This window comes from Vombatus ursinus, unplaced genomic scaffold (assembly GCF_900497805.2).
Source record: "Vombatus ursinus unplaced genomic scaffold, bare-nosed wombat genome assembly UNPS02014841.1, whole genome shotgun sequence".
NCBI classification, from domain to species: Eukaryota; Metazoa; Chordata; class Mammalia; order Diprotodontia; family Vombatidae; genus Vombatus; species Vombatus ursinus.
Window position 1 is genome coordinate 42,421,054 of NW_020954619.1, and position 13,136 is coordinate 42,434,189.

The 13,136-nt window shown below is 38.6% G+C and overlaps 1 pseudogene; it reads left to right on the plus strand.

Moving 5' to 3' along the window:
- The first annotated feature begins 3,580 nt into the window (after positions 1-3,580).
- Positions 3,581-13,136, plus strand: part of LOC114026648 — a 100,388-nt pseudogene continuing 90,832 nt past the window's right edge.

Sequence of the window (13,136 nt, forward strand, 5' to 3'; positions counted from 1 at the left end):
ACCTCACCTACTTGCTCCCAGGGATTAATTACCTTGGCATATAAACTGGGTTGGCCTTAGGCAAAATTGTAAACTAGGTAGTACTTGTATTCAGCACCTGTCTGTTTCTTTATTTTCACTCGGTTACTTCCAGAATACTCTCCCTGCCTCCAAGGAACCTTGTAGTCTCTATCTGCCCCTCTTTGCTCCTAATCCACACCTCCTAGGTACAGATCATAGACATCCTTCCCAAGTCCACCTTCCTCAGAAACACATCTTCTTACTTCCTACTCCTAGAAGGCAAAGTTTACCCTTCTCTTCAAGGCCCTGCTAGCTACTGGAAACAAATCTGGAGAATGAGCTCCTTTTAAATCGGAGGATAATGGCGTCAATGATTAAACAGCGATGTATGTGCATCTTTCAAGGATAAGATCCAAAGCCACCTACTCCCTAAACCTTCCTTGTTCTGTCAGGAGTAGTAACTCATCTCTATATAGATGTTGTTGATAGTGTTTTGATAGTTAAGCTAGCATCCATATAGCACTTTTAGGTTTATAAAGGGCTTTACAATTACTATTACATGTGATGTTTGCAACAACTCTGAAAGGCAGGTACTATTATTGTCCCTTTCTATAGAGATGAGGAAACAGAAGCAAACAGAGGTGAAAATCACTTGCTGAGGGTCCCCACAGATAGTAATTGTTTGATGCAGGATTTGAACTCGGGTCTTCCTGTCTCCTATTCCAATGCTCTGTCCATTGGACCACCTGCCTGCTTTCTTAACCCAGACTCTGTAAGGTAGAAAATCAATATCATTATCCTTTTTAACAGAGGAAACTGAGGTTCAGGAAAGTTAAGTGATTTCCCTATGGCCATACTACTAGTAAAATCAGAGTACTTAAGTCTCAGAATAGTGCACTCTTCCTGTTATTTCACATTGCTTCCCTAGAGAAGTGATCTTTCCTCCTTTAAATTTCTCAGTGCACTGTTTTTTTGTCCATCTTATGTGCTTGTCATGTTCTATTTTATATGCACACAAATTTGAGCACATTTGTGTTTATCCAGTTGTACTACCTCTCTCTCCTATTGGGCTAAAAGTTCGGTCTTAAGATCTGAGGTATTGCCTTTTTTGTCTGTGTATTTCTTTTAGTCTCTAGCAAAGTGCTAGCTATAGAATCGTCACTTGCCTGAGGACCATAGAATGCTCCTCAAGTTCGACCCTTTGACTGAATCCAAACTTCACAGAACAAATCCTCTTAATAAAAGGATTTGTTCTGTAAAACTGGGACTCAATCAAAAGGCCACACCCAAAGACCTAGAAGGCCACATGTGGCCTGGAGGCTGAAGGTTCCCCATGGCTGTACTAGACTTGAGGATATATACACAGATGGCTATACTAGACTTGAGGATATATACACAGTTGGCTGTACAGATGACTATACAGTGGTATCTGCCCTCAGGGAGTTTACCATCTAATAATAATAATACTCATTATTATACACATTTTATAGTGATTTAAGATTTCATTCAGTGCCTTAATCATACAAATCTTATGAAGGAGGCAGTACAAGCATTGTTATTTCAGTTTTATATAGGAGGAAAATTTGGCTCAGAGCAATTAAATGACTTGTTCTTGACAAGCAATGTGTAGTAGAGTCAGCAAGTTCCGATGAGTCCATGTCCAGGGTACTTTGGGAAGGTAAGAAAGATAGACAGGAAATTTTATAAGAATAGATAAACTATATGTCAATTGAAAAAAAAAAAGAACACGGAAAATTCTGTCTGTGGTGTTATTCTGGTCCAGTGGATTTTCTTTGCCTCATACTTGACTGAGATTGACACCTACTTTTGAGAGTTCTCTCATTTCATCTCCTTCATGTGAGTGGAATGCTGGGAAATGTTTAACAACAGGCTCAACAAAAATGCGAGACACACTTTTAAGTTTAATTTGTCTTATTAACACATTCTCCATCACTTTCTTGTCTAGATAATCAACAAAACATTAAATTGAAACTTGATTTTTAGTCAATTTCAAAGGTGTAAATGAAAACTGCACAATCTCTGTAGGGGTCTGGTAAGAGCTGGTTCTAACACACTCACCTCAATATCCCTCTAGAACTTCACCTATTCTTTATTTCTTTAGTTTCAGAGGCTGAGATGGCCTTTCTCCTTTTCAGGGATAGCTCCTTTAACTGCAATCTTGGTCTCTTCCACTGTCTCAAGGGGTGCCGTGAGGCTCAAATGAGAAGCAGTTTGCAAATCTTAAATAATTACATTTATGCCGGTAGTTATTGTTATTGTTATTATTACTATTGTTACTCCTCCTCAGGCTGCTGCTGCTACTGCTGCTACTGCTGCTACTGCTGCTGCTGCGGCTACCAGGCCTCCAGTGGGGTGATGACTTAATTTCTTGGCCTTTCTACTGAACTCTTGAAGAGTTCAGGCAATGTTTATAGGTATGCTGGTAAACAGTTAACAACCAGGCTCTCTGAGGAGAAAAGAGGCACTCATACACACTTTTAAATTTAATCTGCAATATTAACAGTTTCTTAAGTCTAGACAATCAACAACAACAAAAGAAGTCAAGCCCTGTGTTTGTAGCCTGAGGTGTAAATGTTCGCACTGAAAATTGAAGAATTGGTCAGAACTGGTTTCAGCACACTCCTTCCCGTCCCTCCTCTAGGAGTTTGCCTCATCGATCCTTTTCTTACCTTTAATCTCTTGGTTCCTACTCTAACTTTCTTCCTGCCTATAAATGTGACTACAACTCCTTATTCTTATGCAAGTGGGACGGGGACCTTTGTTCTTGAAACAGGAATTCAGGTCCCTAGCCATTTAGGCGAACGTTGTATATAGCAAAACTACCTTTCTGGTCCGGTTTTGCTAAGTGTCACCCTGAGGCAAGTTAAAGTTTCAAGGTAATTTGCATCTCTCTATCCTTAGCTGCTAGGGGCCCGGAGGAGAGTTGAAAGGAATTCCTTCTCCTTAACCCAGCTAGGAGAGATGTCTGTGGGGCTTTCCATTTAAAGCTGAGTTTTTTTTAAGAAGAGAGGGTCTCTGTACCTGTTGACTGCCACCCCACTCCCTTTTCCCCCTCTCAGCTGGGTTTGATGAATGAGTGAATGAATGAAGCATTTATTAAGCACTTACTACATAAAAAGCACTGTGCTAAATGCTAGAGGTTTAAATAAAAATGTAAGACCATTCCTATTCTAAAGGAACTCACTTTCTAATAGGTGAAACAACACATATGGTAGATTTTATCTGTAAACACATTGGTAGATTTTATCCACTAATATCAGGGCAGTCAGGTGGTACAGTGGATAAAGCTCTGGTCCAGGAGTCAGGAAGACTTGAGTTCAAATCTGACCTCTGACACTTATTAGCTGTGTGACTCTGGGCTATCACTTACCCCTGCTTGCCTCAGTTTTCCCATCATTAAAATGAGCTAGAGAAGGAAATGGCAAACCACTCTATTATCTTTACCTGGAAAACCCCAAATGAGGTCACTAAGTGTTGGATATGACTGTATAACTTCCCATCAGTTTCTGATATTGATCCATTTGACAGCAAGTATTTTGGTGACATAGCTCTTCACCAGATGTGCTTGTATCCTGAGCAGGAGCAGCTGACAGGATGTGTTTCAATAGCGGTAGCTTCCCAGGATGATATACTAGAAGCGTTGCCATCCCACACATTCTTGGATTCATGGTCAGGGTCATCCCCATTGAGATCTGAAGGGAAATAGTTAAGGCAGAGGTGGTACTTTGACATGCCTGGAACATGCTGCTACCTGTTTCTCCTCCAAGGTGCCTTGCTTTTTTAGCTACTCTACTTGCCTCCCCTGAATGTCAGTTGGTTGGGTAAATGGGTCCTTTCTCCACAGGGGTTGCTTCCATGATGATGGCTTCAAGGATTGGTCTGGAAGATGGACCGGTGGTCTGGGGAGGGGGTGGTTGCTGTGCTTGGTAAGATGATGAGAGGTCTCCACAACACCACCTTTTCTCTTATTTGATCCAGAACAGCTTGGTATGCATTCCCTTTCCTACCTGTGTTGTCAAGTCTTGTTGATTCTACCTTTACAAGGTCACTCACTACTGTCCCTTGAAAACCTGCCAGTTCAGGCCCTCACCATATTTCCCCTGGGCTCTTGTAATATCCTCCCAACTGGTCTCCCTACTTTCAGTATACTCCTTCTCCAATCCTCTAACTACACAGATTTCAAAATAGTCTTCCAAATTCACAGTTCTGACCACATCGTCCTACTGCTCAAACACCTTTAATGCTTCCCCATTTCCTATTGGATAAAACCCAAACGCAATCAAGTCCCTCTGCAATTTCACTGTGGCCTATTTTCCCAGAATTGTTTCAAATGACTCTTCTTCATGTCCTGTACATTCTAGCCAAATTGAACTGAAAGCTGTTGCCTGAAACTTCCTGCTGCCTGTCTCTCCACCTTTGTGCGTTCACACAAGTCATCACTTACTCCCAGAATGTGCTCCCTCCCGTCCCTGCCTTTCGGACTCTTCTTCCTTCAAGGTTCACTCAGCTCAGGTGTTATCTCTTTTGTGAAACTGAAGCTCATCTCCACAGCTGAAAGTGTTCTTTCCCTCCTCAAATTTTCTCAGAGAGAAATTTGAATCTTTTATTTTGTCCCATGGGTCCTTATCTTATGTTGTAATTACCTGTATACATGCCCTATTGTGACTATTAACAATAATAATAATAACAATAACAACAACATTTCATATAGTGCCTACTATGTGTCAGGCACTATGCTAAGATCTTTACAAATATCATCTCATTTTATGTCCACAAAACCACTGGGAGGTAGGTGCTATTATTATCCTATTCAACAGATGAGAAACCTGCAGCAAACAGGTTAAGGGACTTGCCCAGGGTCACACAGCTACTAAGAGGCTGAGGCTAAATTTGAACTCAGGTCTTCTTAACTCCAGTCATAGGATTCTGTCGACTGTGCCACCTAGCTACCTATTAGGTCAGGAACTGTGTCATTTTTGTGTCTTTCTAGGGCCTAATACATTATAGGTGCTTTTCTAAGTGGAAGTTGGCATGAGAACATCAGTCATTTTATCAGCATGGGAAACTCCCTCTCTATTGATACAAATCAGCCCAACTACTTGAACCCAATGAGAGTCAGAAGATTTGCCCAAGATCATACTTCAATATGTGGCAGAAGCAAAGTCTGAAGGCAAGTCTTTCAGACTCCACAGCTGGCACGATCTCTGCCCTGCCCTATAGCTCTTTCGTTCAGACCTGTGATTCCTGCTAGGAACTCCTGCAATCAACACTGATCTGCACATTTTTATGGAGAAATTAGTAAGGCATTAAAAGGTTAAATGACTTGCCCAGGGTTCCACAGCTATGAGATTTGAACCTAGATCTTCTTGACTGCTAGGCCAGCTGTCTGTTCAGTCCGCCTTGGCCTCTCTAGAAGATGCTTAATTAATGTGTAATGAACAAATAGGAGTTTAGAGGAGGCAGTCAGGGTTGTTTCAGGGATACCCTTAACTCTCCCTTCTTCACCTCTAACCAATTCTACCTCTGCAACGTGTCTCCTACTTGTTCTGTTCTCCCCACTCTCATAGCAGTCTAAGTCCTTGTCTCCTCTCATTTGAAATGCTGTCATAGTCTCTTACTTTGTCTTTTCCCCAGCATAAACCAATTACTCAATCTACAAGTGTGTATTAAACACATCGGCACTGTGCTAAGCCTTGAGGATGCAAAAAGCAAAATTTTTTCAGATTCCACATCAAAAATTTTAAAATTTAATAGGAGACACAAGAATATATGTATCTATTTTCACAGCTATAGGAAAAAATCTTCCGAAGGCACAGCCTACACTATGTCACTTAAAAACTGAAAAGAATTCACTGGTGCTCCATTACTTACAAAGTGGTACAGTGCTAAAGTGCTGGTCCTGGAGTTAGGAAGACTTATCTTCATGAGTTCAAATCTGGCCTCAGATACTTAGTAGCTATATAACCCTGGGCATGTCATTTAACCTAGTTTGCCTCAGTTTCTTCATTTGCAAAATGAGCTGAAGGAGGAAATGGCAAACCACTCTAGCATTTTTTACAAGAAAACTCCAAATAGGGTCATGAGAAGTTGGACATGACTGAAATCCATTTTTCCACCTTTATTCATAGAAATCCCCCTTCACCAACTCTGTTTACACCTCAAATGAGCTATTTATTTCCTATTCCTTGAAATCAACATTCCATCTAATATCTTTTTGTTACCACATAAGCTGTCTCTCCAAGTCTAGAATCCATTCCCTCTTCATATCTGTCTCTCATACTTCTTGACTTCATTCAAAGCACAACTCAAATATTCCCCCTTTCAGGAAGCCTTCCCTGCCCCCCCAGTAGTTAGTTCTTTCTTTCTTCAGTGTCCATTGTACTATATTTATTTCTACCCTGCCCCTTCAAGTAGAATCTAAGCTTCTTGACATCAGAGACTGTTTCATTCATGTGTTGTCTCCTTAGTGCCTGGTATAGTACCATGCAGCTAGGATTCACTTGATAAATGTTGGGTGAATTGAGTTGAGTACTAGTAGTATAGACTCTTGCATGGGATTTATTTTAATTTCAGTGAAGAAACTTCACTGTCTCATTCTAATGTAGTGACAAATGGAGGAACTTTAGGCACCATGACAGGCCAATGAAGGAGAGATCTTTGTATCAAGAAACTTGTCCCAGGGCTAGATGCTCAAATTATAGTATGTAGAATGAGTATTTCCAGGATCAATTCACCTATCATTGAAAACATAAGCTTTTTCTCAAAGCATATGGGAATCCTACATAGTACATACATACATACATACATATAATGTGTCAACAAAGCAAGTATTTACTTTAAAAATAATTCTCTCACAAATTGGAAATGGGACAAAAGGTCAAACCACTTAAGTGATCGCTAAGCCATACATCCATCAAAATCAGACAAGAGGGAAAATATTACATTTCCACCTTAATTATTGATTCCTTTTTTTTTATCCTGCAGAAAAAAGCAAAGGAGTCTGAGTCTTGGCTGGATCCATCCCATTGGGCCAGAACAGTGAGGTTATAATGGAAGCAGGGAGAAAGAAGCTGGAGGCTGTGATTGTGAAATTTCACTGGGATCATCTGAGTGCATCAGCCTGTGGAAGAGATATAAAGAGAAAAGTCTGAATTTTCATATACATATATATGTATATGTATATATGTAAAATGCCAGCCACAGACATCCACTATCTCTACTAACAGGTTTCTAGTTGTTGGGAATGCAAATACTAGTTAATGTTGGGAAAAGCACTGACTTTGGTTCTCAATCCCCTGCCTCTTACTGAGTCAGTCTTGAGAACTTCTGTGAATTTGGACAAGATAAATGATGTCAGATAAAGATGTAAGGGAATGGCATGGACTTGATTTAAAGTGGTCATTTTCAAAATTGTGGTAGGTTAGTAACAATGAGAGCTGACATTTATATAACAAAGTTTCCAAAGCACCTTATGTAATCTTCACGTTTGATCCTTGTAACAGCCCTATGAGATAGGTGATAAAGTATTATTATCCCCATTTTACAGATAAGGAAACTGAGGTTCAGGCTTTGACCAAAGGCCTTCTGGTATGCAATCCTATGCTCTTTAACTACTTGTTAACAACATTAAGATTTTAAATGCCACATGAAATTGGGAAATATGTTTTTAGATTTTTATAGGGAAGATTAAATATGAGACTAAATAAGCTCATACTTAGCACAAGCGAGGAAAATCAGATTGCTATTGTCCTCTGTCCTGATCAAAACACATCCAGAGCACTCTTGAGTTCTGGGAAGCACACTTTAGGAAGGATTTTGTCAAAATGTGTGTACTCAGAGGAGGGCAACCAACATGACGGGAGGGTAGAAGTGAAGGGCTCAAAACTATACAGTGTATGTTTATTTAGCCTGGAGAACAGAAGAGTTGGGGGGGGCATGATATATTGCCTAAAACTAATGAATTGCTATCATATGGAAAAGTGGGCCTGGACTTGCTCTGCTTGGTCCCAAATGGAAGAATTAGGAGCAAAGAGTAAAAGCTGCAGTGAAGTCAGTGTCATCTCCTTTCCCCTCCCTGTTTGAGTTTTAAAATCATTACTGAATGTCTCCTGAGCCAATCACTAAGTGAGAACAAGGTAACATGGTTGTCATTGAACAATGTATACTAGAGAAATATTCTATGCTTTTTTATTCTCACATTAAACAGAAAATTGCATGCTCCTGTCTGAAGTCAGAGCTGAAATAAAGTGGGGTTGGAAGACAGAGGAGTTGGGTTCAAACCAGAGCTCTGAGACTTACTACCTGTGTGGTTTTGGGCAAGTCACTTCTATGGGCTCTAATTTTTCATGGGTGAGGCAGCATTGAACCAGCTGATATCTAAGGTACCAGCCAGCTTTAAATACTATTATAATATCACACACAAAGTATCACCACCACCCAAATGATGATGATGTTTCTATGAAGCTATATATGTGTATATTATTTTAGATTGTAAGCTTTTCAAAGACAATAACTGCTCCATTTTTACTTTTTTTATCCCCAGCACTTGGTATAGTACCTGGCATACAGTAGATGTTTAATAAATGCTCATTGGTTAAATTGATTGATGAAGAAGGTCCATTACATGCAGATATTGATGTATGCAATGATGGAGATTACAAAAAAACAGAATTTTAGGACTGGAAATTAGCCCAGAAGTCTAGTTCAAACTATTCTACCATCTTAGTCAGAGATCCTCTCTACAATGTACAAAAGAAGGGTGGTTCACTATCTTCCACTTGAAAACCTTTTGGACTGGGGAACCCCAGCCCAAAATAGACTTATTCTACCCAGAGAACAAAAATTAGAGTAATTAATGGAAGTTGCAAAGAGGAAAGTTTGTTCTTGATTCCAGTTTGTTTTAGAACAGTTACTAAACAAACCACTGACATTGTGCTCTTCCCCATAGATTGTCAAAGGATATCAACCAGCCAGCCAAATTTAATAATTAGCTTTTAAAAGTGACTATTTAGTAAGGAAGCACAGTTAAGATCTATTGGTATAAAAACATTACCTGAGATTGAGAGCACATTCTTCCACAGGCACATACAGAGTCAAAATGAAAATTGTTGTTCAGTTGTTTTTCAGTCTTGTGACCCCAATTTGGGGTTTTCTTGTCAAAGATACCAAAATGGTTCATCATTTCCTTCTCCAGTTGATTTTACAGATGAGAAAACTGAGACAAACAGTATTAAGTGACTTGGCCAGTGTCACATAGCTAGTTAACATTGGAGGCCGGATTTGAACTTGGGAAGATGAGTCTTCCTGACTCCAGGCCCAGTCCACCACTTAGGGAAAACGGACTCAAGCTTAAAAAGCACATATGGCAAAAGGGTAACTCATGGTTACTGGAAGTCTTCTCCTCCACCCCTTTGTGAGGTACTTATTAAGTTCTTCTGCATATTGTAACTTTCTACTGGGCTCCTTGGAGAGTCCTGAAATTGGTATTAATGTGTCACTGGGCTTCTGATAAAGATACTTCCATCTACCATTGCTGTTCGAGGAATACTCTGGCTATTGCTGATGGAAAACCCCAAATTTTCCAGCCTTTTGAAGTTTGCACTTCAAATGGGTAAATGACAGGATGATTCAGAGGCTCCCCCTATCACCAGCCCTGACCCTCAAGTGATTCCCTCATGGTATTTTCTCTAAGCTAGCCTGCTATTGAAAAGCCTAACTCCAAACTATCTTGCTATTTTTATATAGCTGCCCAGGGCATGGTACCAACTCTTCAACCAATCCCATACACTCTGATGTAACATCATTTCATTTCATCCAGGGGTTGGGTGCATTTTACTTTTTCTAAATGGATGAAAGGTTTTTCACACAGTATAATGCCTTTGATTATAGTGCTATTCTGAAGCAATAAAGGTATTGAGTGTAGAGTAAGATTGCTTAAATGAAGTGATTGATTTAATTGATTCCCCACTATTACATTTTTGGTTCTGCTTGGTTTCATGATGGACCTCCCAGGTTATGCTGATCACTGGAAATCTCCTCATCATGTTCTTTATGGATACTCAACATCTTCCAACTCCGTCAGCCTCCTCTCACCTCTGATTGATGGGTTGGAGAGTGGGGCACTAAACACTACCTAAAGTTTTCCTTTAGAGAGGGCAGAACCTGGATTTTGCAGCTCACTCCACTTTCCATCTGCAGCTTTGCTAGGTCTGAACTCCATGGAACAAGGTGCCCTCTGGTATGCCTTCACCCTCTTTCACTTTCCAGCTTCCTTTCGTGAGTTATCTTCTCCTGTTAGATTGTAAGCTCCTTGAGGGGAGAGGCTCCCTTTCTTTTTTTTTGTTTTTTGTATCCACAGCACTTCAAACACTTTTCAACACATAGTAGGCATTTAATAAATGCTTATTGAATTGAATTGAGTCATGAAGTTTGAAGTAGGGGAAAAAATACTTTGTAAGAATGAGAGATGTATAACACTAAAGTGGACGGCATTTCAAGTGAGTGATTCTAGTTCCTAGAGATCTTCAGGAAAAGTGAATGAAAACTTGTCAGGCATGCTTTTGAAGGGATTCTTGTCCAAGTACAGGTTGGACTAGGTAGCCTGAGTCTAACTCTTCTAAATTTGTGATTCTGTATTTTATGAGTAAGCAGAATTAGAACAATAAAGTTCTTGAGAAATCCCCAACTATGTGAGTTAGTCTCAGGATCACAAAATTTTAGCTTTATTGTTTATGTCTATAACTCTTTTTGGGGAGGCGGTAGCTAGATGGTGCAGTGGAGAGAGTTCATGGACTGAAGTCAGGAAGACTTATCTTTCTGAGCTCAAATCTGGTCTCAGACACTTAATAGCTGTGTGATCCTGGGCAGGTCACTTACTCCTGTTTGCCTCCATTCCTCAACTATTAAATGAACTGGAGAAGGAAATAATAAATCATTCCACTGTCTTTGCCAAGAAAACTCTAAATGAGATCATGAAGAGTCAAACAGGACTAAATGGCAACAACTTTTTTTCCTTTTCCTTTAAGTATTTAGGAGCTCTTCCATTTAGTACTTGTAGGTTTAGTATTGAAATTATTTCATTGTCTGTGGTACCTGTGTAATATTTTCCCAAATTTATCTCTCTTAATCAATTCTAATTTTGATCTTGTCTTAGCTGAGATCATGATTGTTATCCCTGCCTTGTTGGCTATCACTGAAGCACAATCACCTTGGCTCTACCCTTCATGTTAACTGCATGAATCTTTGGATTCTGCTTTCTAATCCTTTTTTGTCTATCCACTTCCATTTTATGAGTTAGTTAATCCAATTCACAATTGTGATGGTTAATTGTTTATTTCTTTGCACGCTATTCTCTTAAATATATATAGATATACATATCATATATATCATACATCCTCATAAATATACATACATATCATATATACATACATGTAAATACACACATACACACATTATGTGTATGTATATGTATGTATGTGTATATATGTATATATCTATATCTATCTATCTATATTTATCTATGTTCTTTATTTCCCTCCTTTTCTTTAGAAATAAGAGGGTGTTGAGTGAGGAGTTTACACAGTTCTCTAGGTTTGATGCAGTATGATTCTGCCCCTCATCTCTTTGTTATCACTTGGAGACCACTAGTGGAAAACAATGTATTCTTTTCTCCTCTCCTTTCTTTTTAAAAAATAATCAAAATATAACAAAACCATTCTTAAACTTTCTCTCTCATTTGACTCCCTCTGTCTCTTGATGACATTAGGTTCAGAGGAGACACTTGTATCATGATACAATTGTATCATTCTCCTATTGGAATATAAATACTTCATCCTTATTTAGTCCCTTGCTATTGTTCACTCATATTTCTCATTTTATATTTCTCTTGGTTCCTGTGTTTATATTTCAAAGTTTCTACTCACCTTTGGTCTTTTCATCAGAAATACTTAGAAGACTACTGTCTCATGTAAGGTCCTTATCCCATCACTCCCTCTCCTTCTAGGATTATTCTTAGTTTTGCTGGTTGTTATTCTTGGTTGTAAGCCTATATATTTTGCCTTCTGGGATAGACAATTCCAAGATCTCCATTATTTTAGATTGGTAACTGCTAAATTTTGTGTGATTTTGACTACGATTCTTTGATACTTGTATCCTTCTTATTGGACATTTGGCAGTATTTTTTCTTTGACTTGATAGCTCTGGTTTTGTGCTATAATGTTACTAGGAATTTTCTCTTTTTAATGGAGGTAAATCATAGGTTCCTTTTTATTTTCATTTTGTTCTCTGCTTCTAAGAGATCTGGCAAGTTTTCTTTTGTAGTTTCTAGAAATATAATGCCTAGCCTCTTTTTTTGGTCATGGATTTTAGGGAGTCCAGTGATTTTTAAATTATTTCTCCTTGATCTGTCTTTCAGGTAATAGGATACCTTACATTTTCTTTTGGGTTTTTATTAAATCTTTTTACTTTATTTTAATATTTCTTCTTGCATTATGGAATCATTCATTTATATTTTGTTCATTTTAATTTTCAGGGAGTCTGTTGCTTGGATAAGGTTTTGTACTACTTGTACGAAACTATAATTCTCTTTCCAATCCTTGTCTCCATTTCTCTTTCTTTTCCAATTCTTTCCTTTTTCACTCTTTTTATTTATAAAACCATTTGATAAGGATTATGAGTATTTATGTACACATATCTAATTTTTAAAAAATAACCCAAAAGTTTTGCTTCCTTTCTTCTAGGAACTTTAGTTGATTTTATTCCCATGCTGTTGTTGAGTCTTTGCTTATTTTGGAGTCATTATCTTCTGGATTTTTGTTGTGGATATCCATGTCACTATGAGAAGTTTTTGTATGTGGGGGGGAATTTTTTTCATTTTGCTCATTTTTCCAGTGTTAGTCCTGAAATTTAGTCTTTCCAACAGGGTCAGGTTGTATGAACTTCTAAAGGGTATGTCTGGGCCTTATTTGGTCCTTTTTTGTATTTTGTTGACTTGTGCTGCTATATTCTCTGGATATTATATTCTTTGGATGCTGTGTTCTTCAGGGATATTGGAAACTATGGACCTAATGTTTTCAGTGCATAAAAAAGTAGTCTGATCCAGGGCAAAATCTGTCTGT